Raw genomic sequence first — 22081 nt, 5'->3', positions numbered from 1 at the left:
TGATATTAATTAGAAAAATGACATTGTTAATTGTCTGGATAATATCAGTGACTAATTGAATGATATCATTAGTTTTTCTAGGTTGGATGGTATTTATAATTGTCTAAGCTAGATGATATGTATGATTAATTGGTTGGATGACATGGTCAATTGTCTATATGATATTTGTAACTGTTTGGATGATTTCATTAGGATATTTTGGATTTTAACACCTGACAAAAGGCTGAAAATGGTTTTTAACACCCCCCAAAAAAAAACTTTTATTTTAACACCTCCCAAAAATATAAAAGTTGGAAGTTAACACCAGTTAACGATTTCCGTCACGGAAATTTAACGTGGGTCCCATAAATTGGCTTCAACTCTCCTTCGTTTTCAATTTTTTACGAAACCCACCTTCGTGGCTGCCATCCCATTTTTTCTTCTTATTCCTCCCTTCATCTTTTCTTCGTCTTCTTCCTCCCTTCATCTTCATGGCTGCCATCCCAAACTCTTTCCTTCGTTCTTGCCCACCCTCCCCTCAACTGCCACCCCTTCCCTCCCCCCTCCCTTTCCCCCACCCCTACGCTGCCAACCGAACCCACCCCCCTTCCCTTTCCCCGTTCTCGCAACCAAATCAGCTCCTCTCCAAATACCAGCCCACAATCGCAACCCCTGCAGCCACCTCCTCACTCAAACCGCAAAAAATCAATTCCCAACATCAATTCCCGAAATCAGAGCAAATCGCAGATCCATCGAACCTCGTCTAGAAATCAATTTAAGTTTGCCGAAAAAAGTTACGGTGTGGTGGTTTAGGGGTTAGGGTGGCCGAAAAGGTTAAGGCGGGTCGATTCGTTAGGGTTTGGAGCAAAGTGTTGCAGAAGAGTGGTGGTAGTGGTGGTGGTTGCGGCGATTCAGATCTTTGATTGTGGTTTCGGTGTGGTGGCTTGGGTCGGGGCAGCAGGGGAAAAGGGAGAGGGTTGGGTTGCGTTTGTGGGGAAAAGGGGTGGGATGGGTTCGCCGGTCGTCGGTCGGGGGAGGGAGCTGGGTGGCTAACGGGATGGGGCAAGGTTGGTTTCTTGGGTGGTTGATTTAATTTTGGTGGCCGGTCCCCAGTTAACATGTTTGCTGGCTGCGAAGGCTTGGTCAGTAGCCGTACAGGGCCCTTTATGGGCGGCGGAATTGGTGGTAAAAAAAATGGAAGTTCTCAGTCGCTTTGTTCTCCAACGAAGGAGAAGATGAACCGGTGTTGAATTTTTATTTATTTTTTGTATGGTTTGATTTATGAGCACCAAAAATCTGTAAATCTGTAAATTATGAGCACCAAAAATCTGTAATGGATAAAATCAATGAAATGAAGGTTCAGAGAGGAAGTTTCGTGTTTTGCTGGGTGAAAATTGAAGTTGAAGCCAATTTGTGGGACCCACGTTAAATTTCCGTGACGGAAATCGTTAACTGGTGTTAACTTCCAACTTTTATATTTTTGGGAGGTGTTAAAATAAAAGTTTTTTTTTGGGGGGTGTTAAAAACCATTTTCAGCCTTTTGTCAGGTGTTAAAATCCAAAATATCCATTTCATTATAATTGGTTTAACATTTTAAAGGATGGGCTTTCCTTATTTAAGGATTGTCACACAAAGCAATTGGTGAGGCAAGTCTCACCCAATAGCTTCTCTTTATATATATGTATATACTATTTAACATGTGTTTGTTTGATTTAATGATGTAAAAAAAATAAAAAATGAAATGTAAATTGAAGAATAAATTTTGAATGTGATATTTGAAATCTCTTTTATGTAATGTTTTAAGGATATTTGCTATATTATCATGATAAAAATAATATGTACTTTTTTTTTTTAATTTGGAAACGATAAATATATATCAATCAATTAATCAAACAAAGCCTTAATCCCTAAAGTGGGGTGGGCTACATGATCAAAAGTGATTATTTTGTATAGTTATCCATAAAAATCTTCCTCCTCCATGCTCCATCCCTTACGATCAAATGCCTCACTCTCATGAAAATCTATGCGCTTCCTATCCTTCGTAACTCCTTCCAACCAAGTCATTTTCAATCTTCCTCTCCCTCGTTTAAGCCCTTCTTCCATTCTTCTTAGCAGTTCACCCTCGGGTCTTTGTCTTACATGCCTGAACTAACGTAGGCAATTTTCCGTTTGCCTGTAATTCCTGCCACACCCACTTTCTTGCGAATAACCCCGTTTCTGATTCAATCTCTTAGGGTGTTTCGACACATCCATCTTAACATGCGCATTTCCGTAATCTCCATCTTTTTAATGCGCTCCTTCTTAGAAGCCCAACATTCTGGACCATAAAGCAACACTGATCTTATAGCAGTGATGTTTAATTTCCCCTTTAATTGCAAAGGAATGCTTCGATCACATAACACTCCCGTGGCCGCTCTCCATTTAAGCCACCCCAACTAAATCTTGTGTGCCACGTATTGATCAATTTCACCATTCGGGATGATCAACCCAAGATAATTAAAACATTCACTCATGGTCAAGTCCTTTCCATCCAAACACTGTGTTTGTCCCCCACAGGCTAAAGTCTTATCACCTAATCAAAAGAATTACCTAAGTCCTCTAACTAAAGTAGATAGGGAAGTAGGGTTGAATCCACAGGGAAACAAGTCTTTCTATTCCTAAATAATTAATATAATCTAAACTATTAAGTAACAAATTATTTTTATGAGAACTAAACTAAGGGAAAATAAATAAACTAAAGCAAATTAAACTAGGGAGAAATCAATAAATCAAAGCCTAGGGTATAGGTTCACCAATAAATAATATTTCAGGGTGAAACACAACAATCAATTATTAATGCATCAATTAATCAGATTATAACAGGCTTTCGCTACGTATTACAATCACAGAATTAATCTACCAGTATTAAATCGCATCTCTCGAATCTTGACTTAACCATTTATAAATTAACCTGCATATTGAAACTGTTTCGGGTGTTTTTGGTCCCTCGAGAGAGTTACAATACTGGGTATGAGCGCCTGGCTTCTGTACCTGCAAAACCACGAAACTCCGGTTGGGTGGAGTTCCACCTCCGAAGATCAAGTTAGTGTGATTCCGAATGAGTAAGCGTGCGGAAAGTAAAATGGTTGCTTCTCTCTAATTCAGGGAGATTTCGCAATTAATATTGCTCGGGATTTGTGTATGTATTTATGAATGCCAATAAATGACGATGATTCCTCTATTTATAGCAGATGAGAATCTGCTCCCCCATTGGGGGTTCAATGCCACGTGGCATCCTCTCATTGGATCCCACGGGGCCTGTATGAGGGTGACACGTGTCAGGCCCTCATTGGGCCACGTGGCAGGGGTAATTTTTACCCATATCATTTGCCCCTCATAGGTGTCACGTGCAAGCCACGTGACACCTGTGACACTTGTCACCATGCGAGAGGGCAACGGTTCGCCTCCTTCCCTCCATTATTTGAATTTGAAACTGAAGGGGGGAAGGTGACAGTTCAACTTCTGGGATTTCCTATAAATAGGAACCTCCCTCCTCTTATTCCTCACTTTGCCAAACTTGAAAGAGAAATTATTTGAGAGAAAAAAGGGAGCTCCTGATCCCGCTTGCTTTTTCGTGCAAACAACCTCCAACCTCAAGTCATCCTGATACCGGTTGAGTATTTCTTTGCCTGTCTCACTAAGGTATCCGTCTGGCCTTGTTATTTCCTTCAATCTTGATTTTTGATAAAGCTGCAGCCGGTCTCACGTCGTCTGGAGCTAGCCTCTTTAAGCAATCTCATGATGAATTGCTCCCAATAGACCCTAAGCCAGTTTACACCGTCTGAGGCGTCTTCGAGCAAACTCATTGTGAGTTGCATTCAATAGACCCTCAGCCGGTTATTCACCGTCTGGGGTATCTTCAAGCAATCTCAGTGTGAGTTGCATTCAATGGACCCTCAGCCGGTTTTTCACCGTCTGGGGTATCTTCAATAAAATTTTCTTTTGAATTGCTTTACAGTTCCCTCAGCCGGTGTGTATGTGCGAGCAATTCCCTTATGAGCTGCTTTGCTGACACCCCAACCGGTCTTATACCGTCTGGGGTATCTGCGAACAGCCTCTTGATTTATTGTTTTAACGGATGAGCAACTGGCTTTCTGCCGCCTATGGTAGTTCCGTACAATTTCTTTGTAGGTTGCCTATAATGGTCCTCAGCCGGTTTATACCGTCTGGGGGATCCTTGGACAACCTTTCATAAAAACTCCAGACTACTTGTGTTGTATAACTACCACAGCCGGTTTCTTCCGCCTGTGGTATCTTTGGGCAACATTGGTAATTAACCTTGCTTTCTTTTGCCAATTTGCAGTCTGCTCAAAGTGATACCGTCTGGGTTTGGTCAACAATCTCAACTTCTTTCATCATCTCCTTTCAACTACAAGGTAACACCTTTGTTCCTTGCTTTTTGAGGTTTTTAATTTTACCGGCTGTATATATATTGTTAGAATAATGGGCTCACCCCATTCACACACGGCACACCACGATTTAGAGGTTAGCCGGTCTCCCGGTACGGCTGAGTCTAGGACTGGGAGTGCCGCCTTTGGGTACTGGGACTCTCCTTGTTCATCTCCAAAACCGACCGTCTCTGTCTCTGTGCAGGACGCAATGGCTCGGACTAGGAAAACAACCGTTGATCCAGAGTACAGAGGGGGAAACCTCTGAAGAATTGCCACCTGACTCTAATTAGGCTGAGATGACAAGGGGATCTCCGCATGGCACCCCAAGCACCCCCAGTGATGGAATACTGGGGCTGAGTCAGGAAGGCGGTGAAGATGCGCCTCTCCCTCCAGGGTTGAACAGGAAAACCCTTCAGAGAACGCGAGAGGTGAAGAGACCGCCTCCTCATCTAGTTCAGAGCAAAGCGGCAGTAGCAGCAGCCTTCTTACATTGGATGCGGATAGCAAGGAGGAGGAGAGGCCCACATGGAACAATAAGGGCGACCCTTTCCTTATTGCCGTCTCTGCAAGAGATAGGGCTTGTATGGCTAGAAATTTAGAGGACTTCATCAAAATACGTCCTCTTGGAGAAGATTGGAGAATAATCGTGTCGCCTGAGATGGGCACTATAGTCTGGGAAGATGATCAGCCAAATTCGAACGGGTATTTCGGCTGTTACGAGGCGGCGTTTCTAGCCGGTCTCCGCTTCCCTTTGCACAACACCATAAAGGCCATTCTTCGAGGATATGGTCTGGGTATTTGGCAGTTAACCCCTAATTCATGGGTTAACATCTTAGGTTATATCTCCGCCTGCGAGATGCAGAACATCAACCCCGGTTGGGAGGCCTTTTCCCACATGCACTATCTGAGTAGAAGCCCAGGCGGGTGAAGAGCCTGGTATATATTGACCACCTACCCTCAATACCTGATGACCCTAGACAAACCGTCCAAGTGGTCGGACTGGAAGAATAGGTTTTGTTTAGTTTTTGCTCCCACCAAGGAAGAGAACCGGGAGTATAGGATATACAACCGGAAGCCAGACCTTCTGGGGCACAAATGCAAAAAAGCCTCGAATCCCGGATGGGGACTACGAGAGAATAATAGAGTCAAAATTTTTTGAACAGACCACCACCACCCTTTCCAATGAGGCGTTCTTGTCCGCCTGTAAGCTTAGTACTTAGTTTGACAAACGTAGGTTGCTCTAGTGCTTGATCCTGTTTTGTCGTTTGTACATGATATGCTTTCTCCCTTTTCTTCTAACTGGATGGGTTGTTTTTTTACAGTGCGAGCCTTAGTCGTGTTGTCAGCCGAGAAAACACCGGCTAAATCTGCCAAAGAAATCTGCAAAGAAAATGCGGAGAAGAAACTTGCTGCCCAGGCGGCAAAAAATAAGGTGTACTGGGTTTCCTTTCTTTCTACTTCAACTTCCGTTTGACTTCTTGCCGGCTGACCTTTTGCGCGTTTATTCTAGGATGGGAGCAAGGTGCCCCGCTCCCTTACAAAGCTAATAAGGCCCAGACCGGGGGAGGAGCCGACCACTCAAAATAAGGCGAGGAAGACTTCCTCCAAGACAGTTTCCAGCCGGCTGACGGTTGGGGGTAAAACTATCAAAAACACAGGCCTGGGGTTCGATCTTACTTCCAGGTAGCCGGATGTCCCAGAGGCATCCAAGGAGACAGCGCCGCCTAGGGCATCCGGCGCCTCTGTGCCGGCTGAGGGCAGTCATGGTCCTCATCCAATATCCCAAGGTACTAATGATCCTTTCAACCCTTCTTTGCTTGGCAAGCCTATGCGGGTCAAGTCGCATTCCCAGCTCCAGCCAGAAGACTCTTCTGGCAGCCGGCAGTCAATAGGAGGGAAGTATGCTGCCTTCTCACCATCTTTTTCTGGTGCAGATCACTCCCCTCGCTGGCCGGATGTACAACAGTACGCCCGGGCCATGCTGAAGGCCATCCCTAGAGAGGAGAAGGAGGCGATCCTAGGGATCAACACCTTCAATGCCGACCAGGTTATGGCCGGCCTGGCTGAGGTATATGCTCTTCCAACTGTTTTAAGTTATTATGCTGTCTGACCCCTTCTAACACCGCTTGGGCTTTTGCAGTCAATGCTGCGCATGGAGGGGCTCAAGAAAGCCTATGCCCGCAAGTGTGAGGAGGTAAGACGGGCTAAACGGGATGCGTCTGAGGCACATAACGTTGCCCAATATTCCATGATTATGCATGAATTAAAAACTAAAGGCATAATCATGCAACATGCGGACTCCATCAAAACTCTTCAGAAGTCTCTCAATGAGGCCCATACCAAGATTTTCAACCTCCAGGCGGCGAAGGAGAATGCTGAAGCGGAATTGAAGAAGGCGTCAGATTCCACCAAGCTTCTAGAACTGGCCAAGAAGGAGAATTCGACGCTCCTGGCTGACAACGTCCGCTTGAAGAAGGAGGCGGTCGCTGCCAATCAGAACTTCAAAACCACGCTGGAAGCTGAACAGAGCCGGCTCATTGAAGAGAATGAGCAAGAATGCGTTAACAGAATGCAAATGGCTTGGTCCTTGGTTCATCCGGACACGGAGTATACCGTCTGGGAACTTGCCTATGAGTACGCTGATCTTGCCATTGAGGCGCAGGAATCAAACCAGCCGGCTCCGGAGCCTTATGAGGAGTGGGCCAAGAAGCAGATTGAAGCCATGCAGGCGGAGATCGAGTCAGACGGAGGAGAGAATCAGGATGAAAATCAAGAGATCGTCCCTCTAGCTTCAGAAGCCGTCCCTAAGGACCCGACTAAGCCTCAGTCTTAAAGTTTTATGTCTTCAACTTTTTTCGGCCTGCGTGCCATGTATCCGATGTATCTTTTTTCACCGGAAAAGGGTCCGGCTAATATTTTCACATTTTATTTTAATATATACCTATGCCGGCTGAGTCGGTTTTCTTCGTAATCCTAGTTCGATTTTTTTTTTCATTTTCTGCAATTTTGAATTTATGCGATTTTGCTTTGGTTATATTCCTGCACATGGGCGGTTGATTGCTTAGTTCCAACTCTACGCAGGCAGCCGTCCATAATCATCCGCATGTTTTACAACAGAATTGTCGGCTGAGCTCAGGCGGCTTAGGACAGGACGCGTGTCATTCGAGCCTGTTAGGTGTGGGACAAGGTTCTGGCTTGTTAGCCAGCTACATACTAAAGCATCGGTTTCCGCCTGGATTGCTATGGGGTAAAAGTCAGACGAATACGGGGGTCAACGTGACTTGACCTTTCCCATGGGGGATTGGGCCGGCTGGGGTGCCTTTGGGCAAAAGCCAGCTGGCCATCGAAGTCGATATTACCGTCTGTACTGCATTGGAGCAATAACTGGTGATTTGAAATATAATTTCCCGGCTGGGTTACCTTGGGGTAATAGCGATCTTGGAAGTAAAATCAGTTTTGAATCTTTATTATAGGGGCGGTAGCCGGGTGGGGTGCTTTTGGGCAAAGCTGACTGCCCAACAAGATTTAAATCACCGTCTGTATTGGCTTGGGGTAATAACTGGGTGTATCTCGTTTGCGATAGGTCATTCGAACGGCCATGGGTTTTTAACCTAACTGGTTAAAACCGTTTGAGTTTATGACGCATAGAATAATGTAGCACCCGCAAGGGAGATGTTCTCTTCGACGAATTCACCCGGATGGGCGTCGCCGGATAATTGCTTATGGTTAAAGTAGTCGGTTTAAAATATGTTGGCTTTGTGCCTTTTAACGTCTAAGTTAGGTGCTTAGTATTTTAAATGGCTAAGTTGGGTACTTAGCATTTTATTTGGTTGAGAAAATGGGTGCCCGGTTGTGCATTGCACCATTAGGTCTTAATAGGTGCCTGGCCGTGAATTGCACATAGGACTTTAAAAGATGCCCGGATGTGCATTTCACATTGGGACTTAACACAAAAAATTGAAATAAAGTATTACTCTATTTACAAAAAATAATCACATCTCCTTAGAAGTAGTACTTTTTCAAGTTATCTACATTCCAGGTTCTGGCCAACTTCTTGTCGTCTGGTGTTTCCAAGCGATAGGTGCCGCCTCTTACTTCTTCGAAAATCCGATAGGGGCCTTCCCAATTGGGGGTTAGCTTTCCTTGTTCATTTCCCTACCGGTTGCCTCCATTTTTCGTAACACAAAGTCCCCCACTTTGAGGGGCCGCTTGTGTACTCTTTTGTTGTAAGCCCTCATCATTCTTAGACGGTATATCTCATGACGCAAGGCGGCGTTGCCCCTACGCTCCGGGAGTGAATCCAATGCTAGACACATGGCCTCCCAATTAGCCTCTTCATCATAGAGCATGACTCGGAGTGTTGGCTCATAAAGTTCAATAGGCAAGACGGCTTCAGTTCCATATGTCATGAGAAACGGGGTTTCACCGGTTGCACCCTTTTAGTTGTTCAGATGGCCCAAAGGACGTGAGGTAACTCATCCGCCCAAAGACCACCGGCTCTCTCGATCTTCTTTTTTATGTCGTTTGAGATGAGCCTGTTGAAGGCTTCAACTTGGCCATTTGCTTGGGGCCGGCCAACAAATGCAAAACAATGTGAGATCCCCTGATCTCCCAACCAATCCTTGAGGGTAGGCGTTTCAAACTGAGGACCGTTGTCAAACACCATAGACATAGGAACCCAAAACCGGGTGATGATGTTCCTCCAAATGAAGGAGATGACATCCTTTGTCTTAATGCCTTTGACCGCCTCTGCCTCGACCCATTTGGTGAAGTAGTCTACAGCCACCAAAATATATCTTCTGCCGCCTGTGGCAGGCGTATAAGGACCTAGAATGTCCATGCCCCATTTTGCAAATGGAACCGGGCTATAGATGGTCGTCAGGTCTGTTACCGGACGACGTATGAGCCGGCCAAACCTTTGGCACTTGTCACATTTCTTCACCAATTCCATAGCGTCTGCCTCAAGGGTGGGCCAAAAGTAACCTTGCCGCCTGGCCCTCTTTGCTAGAGTTCTGCTGCCTATATGTGACGCACAGAAGCCCGCATGCAGGTCCTCTAGCACCTATTTTCCCCTTTCTAGGGTAACACACTTCAGCAATGGCTTGAGGTAACCCTTTATGAAGAGTTCCCCTTTGTACATTTCAAAGCTCAAAGCTCGTTTTTTAAGTGCAGCCGCTTCTGAAGAGGCATCCGACAAAGTGTCGTCTACTAAATAATCCCGGATGGGGTCCATCTAGGTAGAGCTTCGGTCAAGAATTCCAATGGGGTCATGTTCAATACTTCTTTTTCCATGACCTCCCAGAAGACTAACCTAGGCGTATCACAAGTGGCGGATGAGGCCAAATTGGACAAAGCGTCCGCCTGATTATTCTCTGACCGGGGCACCTAACTTAGATGAAATTCGTCAAGTGCCCCGCCTCATTTTTGACCGCCTGAAGGTATTTGATCATTGCCGGATGGGTGGCCTCATAGTTACCATTGAATTGGCTAACAATTTATTGAGAATCAGAACAGGCGTTAACTTTTCTTACCCCTGCCGCCTTACACATGCGTATACCGGCTAACAAGGCTTCATATTCAGCTTCATTGTTTGAAGCATGAAACTTGAATCGTAGAGCATATTCATACGTATCCCGTTTCGGAGATTTGGAAATTACGCCTGCACCACAGCCGTTCAAGGTAGAGCTTCCGTCTACAAATAATTTCCAAACCTGATAGAGATTTTCCGGCTGTTTCGGCTTAGTCATTTCAACAATGAAGTCGGCAAACGCCTGACCTTTCACTGCCCGCCTAGGTTCGAAAGTTATCTCCAGGCTTTGCATTTCAACAGCCTACTTGATCATTCTGCCGAATGATTCTATAGTAGTCATTGGACGCTTGAGTGGCTGGTCAGTATAGACAATCACCGGATGAGCCAAGAAGTAGGGCTTCAACCGCTTGACTGCTTTGTAAAGAGCCAGCCCAAATTTCTCAATCATTGGGTACCGGAGTTCAGCATTTCTGAGTATATGGCTGATGAAATACACCGGGAGCTGTTTGTCGTCTCTCTAAGCAAGGAGAACAGCACTAAGGGAGTGATCTGAGATGGCTAAGTACATGTAGAGAACCTCCTTAGGCAGGGGGCTCACTAGCCTTGGCAAAGAATGCAAGTGTTGCTTTAACCTCTGAAATGCCGCCTCGGCCTCTTCTCCCCATTCAAATCTAGACCTCTTCCTGATTGCTTGGAAGAAGTAAAGGCACTTGTCACCTAACCGGCTGAGGAATCTTCCTAAGGCCGCCAGGCAACCGGTTAATTTCTGGGCCTCCTTGACGGTTCGCGGTGATTTCATGTCAATCACCGCCTGGACCTTTTCCGGATTGGCCTCTATGCCTCTTTGATCAATCAGAAATACGAGAAACTTCCCAGACTCAACGCCAAAGACACACTTCTTGGGATTAAGCATGACCTTATGCCGCCTGAGGGTGGTGAAGGTTTCTCGGAGGTCAGCTAGATGATCCGCCTGAAGCTTAGATTTGGCTATCATATCATCAATATATGCCTCTACATTCCTTCTGATTTGATTGGAGAAAACCGTGTTGATAATTCGCTAGAAGGTAGCAGGTGCATTCTTCAACCCAAACGGCATCACCGTGTAGCAGTACAACCCCTGATCAGTGACAAATGCCGTCTTTTCCTGATCCTTCTTCCATAGGGGAATCTGGTGGAAGCCTGAGTAGGCATCGATAAAACTCATCAAGGCATGACCGACTGTGGAGTCGACCAGGCTGTCAATCTTAGGAAGTGGGTAGCTATCCTTCGGACATGCCTTGTTCAGATCTGCGTAATCTACACACATCCGCCAGGTACCATTCGGCTTCTTGACAAGAACAACATTTCCTACCCAATCTGGGTAATAACATTGCTGAATGAACCCAGCATCCAGGACCTTATTGACCTCGGCGGCTGTCGCCTGAGACCTCTCCTCGCCTTGATCCCTCTTCTTTTGTCTAACTGGCTTTATTTTGGGATCAACGGCTAACTTGTGGACAGCTAGATCCGGGCTAACGCCCGGAATCTCCTCCACTTCAAAGGCAAAAATGTCTTTGAATCCTCTCAAAAGTTGGAGCAGGTTTGCCCCCAAATTTTCAAAATCTACCGTCCCAACCTTGACTGTTCTGTCAAGACGGCTGTCGTCTAGGACGACATCCACACTCTCACCAGCCGGTTGGGGCCGAGAGTCATCCGGCCTTTCCCCGACTAGTGATTGCTATTTTGTTTTTCTGGCGGGGCCATCTGGTCCGCCTTTCTCTTTTTACCGGTTGCCTTGAAGGCAGGCGCGACTTCCTTGTCCTCGAGGTCAGCAGGTTCCTCATTACGACCGACTGCTGTAACAGTCGGCCTGACGTCTGAGAGATAGCACTCTCTTGCCGTCTTTTGATCCCCGCTTAGGGCACCCACTGATCCGTCATCCCTCTGAAACTTGATCATCATAAGAGAGGGGATGATGACCGCCCTAGACTCATTGAGGGTGGGGCGGCCCAGAATAAGGTTGTAGGCAGTCAATTCCTTGACCACCAAAAACCTGACAACCATGTGCCGACCTTCCCACTTGTCTCCTGGCCGAATGGGTAGGTCAATCCTCCCCACCGGATGCACTACTCCTCCCCCAAAGCCGACTAGGGGGTGGGGAGCCTTGTGCATGCTGCTAGGCTTGTACTTGAGCTTTGTCAATCATTGATAGCTGATCAGGTCAGATGAGCTCTCGGTATCGATTAAGATCCGGCCAACTCGTTGATTGGCAACTTTGCATTCGATGACGATGGGGTCATCATGGGGCCGCCTGACCATGCCCCTATCCTTCTTAGAGATGAAGACCTCAGGGAAGGTGTCTTTCGACGCCTGGCCCTCATCCTCTGGGCTGGATAATTTTCTGATGTTATCCTTGGTGCCCCGGATGGTGGGACCTCCGCTTGCAAAGCCGCCTGCTATGGTGAAAATATGCTCTTCATCAGTTTCAGAGCTAGCAGTCGGCTTCTTTGACGGTTGTCCACCACTTGATTTAGGGTTGCCGATGGATTTTACTAGATAGGACTTCAGAGCCCCCTCATCAGCCAAACGGTCCAATAGCCGCCTGAGGCTATAGTAATCATTGGTGTCATGGCCAACATCCTCGTGGAACTGGCAGTACTTGCTTTTGTCTCTATTCTTGACAAAGCTTTTCATTGCAGCCGGTTTTTCAATTGTCAACCGGTCCTTTATCTCCATGAGGATGGAGGAGCAGTCTTTGTTGAACTCGTACTTGGGGACGTACGGTTCCAAGTTCCTTTGCTTCTTCTGGGACGGCTGACCTGGGCGGTCTGCTGCCCAGACTTCTTTTCTTTTCTTTTCTTCTTTTTTGACCAGCTGGGTTGGCCGGCTGTCTCTCTTGTCGGACCGCTTGGGTTCCGATGGGTGCTTGATGGCGCAGAGTTCCGTCGCCTGTATATAGGCTTCAACCTCCATCAACGCCTTCTAGAGGGTAGCTACCCTCTTTCGGACAAGGTCAAATTTGAAAGCTGACCCATCCTTCAGACCCTTGAAGAAGTCTGTATATGCAACTTCGTCAGACAGCCCCTGAATCTGAATTCTCATCATATTGAACCGCATGACATAGGACTGAAGTCCCTCCTTGTCACCCTGCTGGATAGCCCTAAGTCGAGGCTTGTCTTTTTGGAAGGGATGTTCATGGAGAAGTTGGACGCGAATAGGTGTGCAAGCGTCTTAAAGTTATTGATGCACCCAGTCGGCAAGTTTCCAAACCATCGCTGGGCTATGCCCTTCAATGTAGCTGGGAAGCATCTGCACCAGGTGGCGTCATCCAACCCCTGTAGGTACATGAAGTTGGTGTATGCCATAAGGTGGTCTTCCGGGTTAGTGGTACCGTCGTAGGTACCGACCAACACGTTTTTAACCTTGGCCGGCTGCAGCCCCTCGGTTATTTCCTGGGAGAAAGCCGAAGGCTGTTCCCCAAGGTTAAGCAGCCGCAGTTGCCAGTCCATAGGCTGGACCTAGTATGCCGCCTAACCCCCGAAGGGAGCCGACTACATGAATGGAGATCCATAAGGTGCGTATTGCTGTTGGGGCACATACGGAGCATGTTGGATCACGTGAGGGCCAGTACGTGCGGACACACCGCATGACTGACTCCCTTGCTGCGTCTCCGAATGCTTCATAGAAGCATTCTGGAAACTGTCTAAGTAGGTCGACGTAGAGGCTGACTAAGACATGCTTTGACTTCTCTTCTCCTTGATGAACATCCGGGCGTCAGAGAAGGTCTTTTTTTACCCATCCGGCTGTGTATGCCGGATGGCCTTCCTTTTCCCTGATTCAGGGAAACGAAGTTTGGAGAGGTCGATCAGGGGCCCATCAGTCCCCTTGGGCTTGGGGTGAGGAGTAGGCACCCGGTCTTTGATTTGCTTCTTCCCGAAGGGAGAAGGCTTCTTCGCCGACTGACCCTTGCTTGAGCCAGTTGACTCTTCACTAGGCGAAAAACCCCAATCCCCACCGGTTCAAACCATACATTCCCCACCGGTTTTGAACCGGTTTTGATTTGGGGGTTGCGAAATCCCAAAAGATTTCCCACCGTTTCAAAACCGGTGGCAAAAACCATTTTTCCCACCGGTTTTGGTGTGAACCGGTGGCAAAAGCTTTTGATTTATGTTATAGTTGAGCACTTTTCCCACCGGTTTTGGGGTGAACCGGTGGCAAAACTATAACATTTCCCACCGGTTTTCACACTGACCCGGTGGCAAAAGTGCCCCAAAATTTTTTTTATTTTTATTTTTTTTTTTTGCATTTTTTTCACTTAAATTGTACCAAATACTTATATATAACCATAATATACATAAAACACATATATTTGCCTCAATAACTTGTAATATTACACTTTAAAAACTGAAAAAAAAACATATAGCTGTTTTGCTGGGCCTGGTGCTACAACGTGGTGAACGATAGTGCATGTCAACAAGATAATTATAAAAGCTGCCCAGAACACCTCCGATAACTCCAAGAACTATCACAGCCAGGATATCATAACTACTGTTGTTCTGCTTCTGCTGTTCTGCTACTACTTCTGCTACTATTGTTCTGCTTCTACTACTTTGTGTTCTGCTTGCTGTTCTGCTATTGCTATTCTGCTACTGCTTGCATTGCGTTGCTGTTCTGCTATTGCTATTCTGCTACTGCTTAAAAAAATGTATTTGTTGGAATTTGTGTTAATAAATTAGAAGAAACAAATCCATTCAGCAAGGTGATTTTTCTAAGAGCATAGCATGGATACTGGAAACTATATGCAACAAAATAACCTAATAAGGAACCATAGAGTTGCATGATCCTTAAAGAGAAACATCAGACCCATAGTCTAAACTAGATGCAGCATTCTTTTCTGGAAGAAAGTAAAAGAACTTCAATCACTTGGACCACATGGCCAACAACCCGTACTATTCAGACACCTCATTTTATATCGTGTTGACTGCTAGGTACTTGACACTAAAATAAGTGTGTAGACAATTTATTATCACATTTCGGACCAAAATCATCCAAAATCTTTCATAAAGCAGCTAAGTCTGACACTTAGACAAGATCTCCTATTTAATACAAATAGCCAATTCTGAGTAACATAGCTTCGTATCATCCATCTGTTTTCCCTCTCTCCTTCTTAGTGACAGTGTATTAGGACTGCCAGTTCATAAATCTAAAGGTGTGGACAAAGCTAAATAAGGTCAGAGCCCATACGCTACAAGTAACACCTAACAGCGGTACGAAAATCCAAGATAGAAACAGATAAGGTCAAAGTGAGGGTTAAATAAATTTGAAAGGAAAAGAAATACTTGGATAAGAGAGAATGTGTGGTCCAAAAAATCTAAATTATATAAGATTTACCGAGAAAGGAAAGATACCATGTGAGTACGAAATTCATGAAATGGACCAAAACAGAAAGTAGATAGCAATTCATGGAACGAAGGTAGTAGTTAATAATAAAATGGCACTTTGTATCATGATAGCAATAGAAAATTAAATGTTTGTAAAATAAGACAAAAGAAAACATCCATATAATAATAAAATAGACTGGCTTCATCATCAAAAACACCACATGCAATCCTAATAAGACAAAGGAAGATATCCATATACGAGTAATAGAAGAAAAAACTGCTTCATCATCAAAAACACCAAATACAATCCCTCCTAAAATAAAAATGCTAACATGATATTTTATGAGTCGGCAAGGAATTCGTTTGACAAAATTTGTTGGCTAGTTAGTAAGGCATACACTGAGTCAACTTATTGCATGTTTATGCTTAGAAGCCTTAGACCTCAACTCGTTTGAATAAGTCGTCTCAAGATCAGCTGATTGCAGCAAAAATAAGTTGTGAGACCGATCTCATCATACAACTATAATTCTAGCGGCGAAATGCCTCTGCCTATTGCTAGAAATTTGTTTGATCACCTCACATGAATGATGCAAACTACAATATCCCAACAGTAAAAATCAGTTTCTGCTTCATAGTTCAGAGAAATTTAAAGTTCAAATGCTTCATTATTATACATATGCAACAAGCTATGATCAATCAAATGATCCAGAATTCACAAATTAAGTTAAGAAATTATTAATCTGATCATATATATCCCTCTTCATTTTTAAGAATCTACATTTCTGTAACAAATGAACTCTTTTAATTATTTCTTCCACAATTCAGATCAGATGAACCCGATTCGGATTTCATACACTTAACAGATTATCAAGCATATTCAAACAAATGATCCTCAGAAAATAACATATATACTGTACATAACTTTAACCGTATATGTTTACATCATCAAAATATGCATTAATAATATGAATTTTATTGTATGTTACCGAAAAATCTTTTAGATCAAGCAAAGAAAAGACAGCAACAGTCCAAATATGAGCCACAAAATAATAACAGAACTGCTAAAAATCAGCTGAGTTTAATCTGATAAAATTCCATTCCAACTTCCAAAACTACTACTATAATTAAACATTTCATAGCTTAATTAAACGTGATTAGCTCTACTAAGTCAAATTATGAAATATATGCAGATTCAACTATTCAAGGCATGCACATACCTTGTGGAGAAATCTGCCACCACCACCACCAAACAATCGAGTCGCCTCGTAAATGGTAACATGAAGAACACCATGTAATAGTATCTTCGCCATATTATATCAATCAACCTAAATCATAAATAATTGTATAAAATAAGAAAACATCATAATTATAAGCAATAATAACAACATTTTGTAGCAAATTTATCAGATTAATTATACACTATATCTATATAATTTTATTTTTAACTGAAACAAACCAATAGTAATCTTTGAACTTATTTATTTATTTTTTCAGAAAAAAACAAATGAAAAACAAAACAAAATAACAAAACTGAAAGCAATAAAAAAATTAAGGGAAAAACACCTGAGGTAAATAGGATTATAGCTTGCAAAATCCATGAACAAGCAAAATTCACAATAAACTCAGATCATTAACATATCATATTAATTTCCAAAAAGCTAATCTAATTTTGTCAATATACTACTGATTAGTGCATTAACACAATTATACTCTTAGAATCATCAAGCAGTGTACTGAAATAAAAACTTCTTGATAAGCCACTTCCTCACATATACTGGATTCAACATATACTATTTAGGACCACCAAGCTCATTACTTAAATCTTATTAGTTATAGACTACCACATGGCATAAGTGTACTGAAACGTAGTCTAAAGCATAAAAGCATCCGGTAGACATATTAAAAATACAATAGGCTTACTCTGCATAAATACATTAATAAAAAACTGAAAAATTAGTTAAACCATGAATATATAAATAATCTCCCCGACCTTTAAAAAAATTGGACCAAGACAAGAACCCCCCAAGACACAGCATGAAGTATATCTTGTTTGGATGCAAAGGCCAAACCAGAGAAACTCACCTCTACTAGCTCCAACTCTAGAGAAAATCTGATGCAAGTTATACAAAATGGGTGATCATATTCTGATAGCAAACCAAGCTTCGTTCAAAGGTTGCTGTCTTAGCGAGCACACGTTCTAAGCACACACTGCACTCTATCTCTTGACTGCGTTTCAGCCCAACAACCACTCCCCAACCCAGCCACGACAGCCACCCCCTCCCCCTGCACCACCACCGAAACCACCCTCCTTCTAGAGCCACATAAGCGCAATAGACCCCCCGCCCCAGCCCCACCAACGAAACCGCCCAAAACTTGAATTCCTTAACCCGAAACCACCCTAACTCCCATCCCTTTCCCCACCAGAAACCCCCACCCCTTTCCCTGACCCGAAACCGCCGTAGACTCGAAACTCTACCCCTGAAACCATCCCCCCACCCCCAAAATTTGTGAATTTGTGTTTTTCCTATAAAATAAAATAAATAAACTACAATTCACAAATTAGCAACCAAAATTGACTCAATTATCAAACTAGACTCCAAAAATTAAGTTAAATTCTTCGACTTTGTATAACCAATAGTTCAATTTTCCAACTTCGAATAACCCTAAATTGAGTATATACTAACAATTAAATACACGATTAACACTAGATTGTCAAAATTAATATTAGATGATTAAAGAAAAAGAGCATCTAACCTTAGAGACTGCTTCAATGGAGGAGAGAAAGCTCAGAAGCCCCTTCAATAGAGAATTTTGAGTACGCTTAAATGGAGGAGAGAGAGAGGAAAGAGTACAGCGAGAAACGCTTAAATGGACGAGGGAGAGAACAAGGAGTACGGCGAGAAAGATATGAAGGAGTACAGAGAGAGGAAGGAGTACAGAGAGGTTCGTTTTAATGGAGGAGAGGGAGAGGAGAGAGAGGTAGCGCAGGAGAGAGGAGGAAAGATCGAGGAATTGAAGGAGAAAGAAAGAAGAATATAAGCGGTTTTTTTTATTTCAACACTTTTCCCACCGGTTTTGTTAGAACCGGTGTGAAAAACATACTTTTCCCACCGGTTTGGTTAGAACCGGTGGCAAATCCATTTTCCCTTTTTTTTTTATAAAACAAAACTTTTTCCACCGATTTTTTTTATAGAAAAAAACTTTTTCCACCGATTTTTTTTATAAAACAAAACTTTTTCCACCGATTTTCAAGAACCGGTGGCAAAAGGGGGGGGGGTGCCTTTTTCAATTTTTCTACTAGTGCTTGATAATGTCCGTTATTTCCCCTTTGAAACTTGTCATGAACTTCATGAGCTCGTCTCAGGTGATGGGGGCAGCACCCTCCGCCGCCTGGGGTTGTCCAGGGTGCTTGTCGCCTGGGTTGTTGGGACAAGCTTTGTCTTGGCCCCATTCCTTCTTTTCTTTGGAACGGGTGCGTCTTGAACGGAATGACCAGTCTGGGGCCATATATGTGTCGACATCATAGTCGTCACCACGGCCACTTTCATGGTCCGTATGGACCTCAGGGTCAGCTGTAGGGCGACTGCCCTCTATATTCGGTACAACATCAGATGCCATCTCAGTAGTACTCTCCCCACAGACGGCGCCAAATGTTTCGGGTGTTTTTGGTCCCTCGGGAGAGTTACAATACTGGGTATGAGCGCCTGACTTCTGTACCTGCAAAACCATGAAACTCCGGTTGGGTGGAGTTCCGCCTCCGAAGATCAAGTTAGTGTGATTCCGGATGAGTAAGCGTGCGGAAAGTAAATGGTTGCTTCTCTCTGATTCAGGGAGATTACGCAATTAATATTGCTCGGGATTTGTGTATGTATTTATGAATGCCAATAAATGAGGATGATTCCTCTATTTATAGTAGATGAGAATCTGCTCCCCCATTGGGGGTTCAATGCCGTGTGGCATCCCTCATTGGATCCCACGGGGCCTGTATGAGGGTGACACGTGTTAGGTCCTCATTGGGCCACGTGGCAGGGGTAATTTTTACCCAAATCAGAAACTAAGCCTTAACATCAATTTCTCATCTCTCGAATATCAAATTAATATTGCATAACTCATATAATTAAACCTGGCCAAATCTAATTGCATAGCATTAAATCAATCAATGGGAAAACCAAAAGTCTTAAGAGAACAAGAGTATTAATCAAAAAGCTTAAAACTAAAATTTGGAAATCAACTAATAAAAAGACGTAATCAATCTCGCTTAGCAAAGCGTATTTATACTTAAGCTAGAAATCCTAAACTTAAATGAAGTAAAAATCGTCATTAAGCTCCTCAGAAACACGCGCCCGGTCGAGCGCAATCTCGCCTGCCGGGCTCGCCTTCGGCTGGTGAACTCTCTCTCGCGCGCCTCAGGGCGAGGAGTGTCTCCTTTCTATCTTCCTCGCCCGGCCGGGTGCGCCTCAGGGCGAGGGCTTCCCTGGTTAGGCGAGCATCCGTGCAACTTAGACTTCTTCGATTAGGCTATTTTCTCTGCCCAATCTGGATTTCCTCTTTGGGTCCTTAACACTCGGTCCATTGCCTCGGTCTCTTCTTCTTCACCGAGCCCTTAATCACCGGTTTGATTGCTCCAACACGGTCTTCGGTTACGGAATATGGTCATATGAATGCGATCCTACTCCAATGCTCGTAGTGGCTCAAATAAGTTCAGGAAAATGCTCCAAATCCGCAATGTCCTATAAAATAATACCAAGACTACGAAAAAACTAGAAAATGCATATTAGTAATTAAAGTGGCTCCATAGAGCCAAAAATACTCCTAAATATGCCCAAGGGACAGGGGTAAAACACTATATAAAATAGACATATCAAACTCCCCCAAGCCAAACCTTTGCTTGTCCCAAACCAAATAGCTCATCAATGAACAAAGATAACATACTTCACCCCAAAATCAACTAAAACCAAGCATAATCAATTCAAGGCAAATCCAACAAATATGCATCAAAGTCAACTAATCAAATCCATCCAACTACTCATCCTCCCTAACAATCGTCAAACAAAGAGAACCACAAGTGTATATGGAATTCATAACTAGTGCTCACACACTCTTCACTCTTTTATGTGGCGGATATAAATTGTACCCGATCGCTCTCCATCCAACCCTTTTATTGTGAACAATGCCCTCCCAAACTCACAACACTCGTGTATTTAAGAAAACAAGCACTCAACCTAATAGTCTACTCGAAATATGTCAAATCATTCTTTGCATTAATAAACAACTAATTTCACATCCATACAACTCTATGCACAAAGGTCGGAAGGTCTTTAAAGCTTGTAATGTAAGGCTAGGGTTAAAAAGGTAGGAAAATATTTGGGAAAATGTGAGAGTAAAGCTATGCTTAAGGGAGCCAAATCCTAATAAAACCAAGGTAAAAAATGAATAATGACCAATCATCTCCAAAACACCAACTCCACAAAAGTTCACCAAACAACCAATCCAATCATATCAAAATTTCCCAACACTTACAATCTCGCTCATATAAATAGAATAATAAAGAACTTGAGCGAACGAAACAAACTTTGAAACTTTTTCAACTTGATATTTCTCATTGAAACTCTTTTTTTTTCTCTTTTGAACAACCTTCACTTAGAACATTTGAACATTAGACAATTTTTTTCTTTTTGCTCTTTTTTTTTTAAGTTCACTTTTTTTTTCTTTTCTTTTCCTAAACTTCTCTTTTTTTTCATCATGCTTTATTTTTTTCAAGAAAACTCAACTTTCAACTCATCAAAAATAAACCACAATCAAGAACACAACAACTTCTCAAAATCACCCAAATTGTGCAATAAACAAGCACACTACAAACTCCCTCACCTCACTCACTAATAGCTCCCCCAAGCCAAGCTTCGGACTAGTAACCAATGGGGAAAAATCGGCTTGTAATGTGGCTAAACAACAATGAAAAGTCAAGGCAACAACATAGGTAGCAAGAAGGGAACAAATGTATCTAAATCATCTGAAGGCTACCTAAGAGAACGAATGCCTTCGTCCTCCTCAATGTGCATAATATGAGCCATACAAAAATTAATCAAAGTTGAAAATCAATACTCAACTTCATTGACATACTTAGGAACTAACACACAATTCCTAACCAAATCAACTAGTTAAGCACCAAATCTGCAAACAGTTGGACAAAGTTGACTCATATTAGGGCATCAAAGCAATCAAATATCAAATCATGGCTAACCTATCCACAATACTCATCATCATATACCAAGAATCGAAACAATTTTCATGTATGGGGCACAGGGATGCATGATTTATCATTCATTGGATCGTATTTTTTTATTTTTTTATTTTTTTCAATTTTTTTGTATTATTTTCATTTTTTCAAAGCAATAAAATCTATACTAGAAAGAAATAAAACTATACTAAACACACCAAAAACAAAAAGAGAAAGAAGAAATAAGATACCTTAATTCATCATATATAAGCTATAATTAAGTTTCTTGAAAGGATTTTTAATTACCCATTAATTGGGAATAAAAGTAATGGTTTTAAATTAAATTTCAACTTGTTTTAGAGGGTTTATGAGTGATTTAAAGATTTATGGGACAGGGTGGTGGAAAGGGAGTGCACTAGCATGTTGTGAATTGGGACAAGGTTTGCCCGTCAAAGCAAAATATATATCAACGGCCTTATAATTCTCATGCCATTGGGTGGTGGGATGGGGATCAAGCTCAAACAAATTTGCAAATTCGACATACGTTAAATTAACATTCTATTAT

This window comes from Chenopodium quinoa, unplaced genomic scaffold, assembly GCF_001683475.1.
Source record: "Chenopodium quinoa cultivar QQ74 unplaced genomic scaffold, ASM168347v1, whole genome shotgun sequence".
Taxonomy (NCBI): domain Eukaryota; kingdom Viridiplantae; phylum Streptophyta; class Magnoliopsida; order Caryophyllales; family Amaranthaceae; genus Chenopodium; species Chenopodium quinoa.
This window is presented reverse-complemented; position numbering follows the sequence as displayed.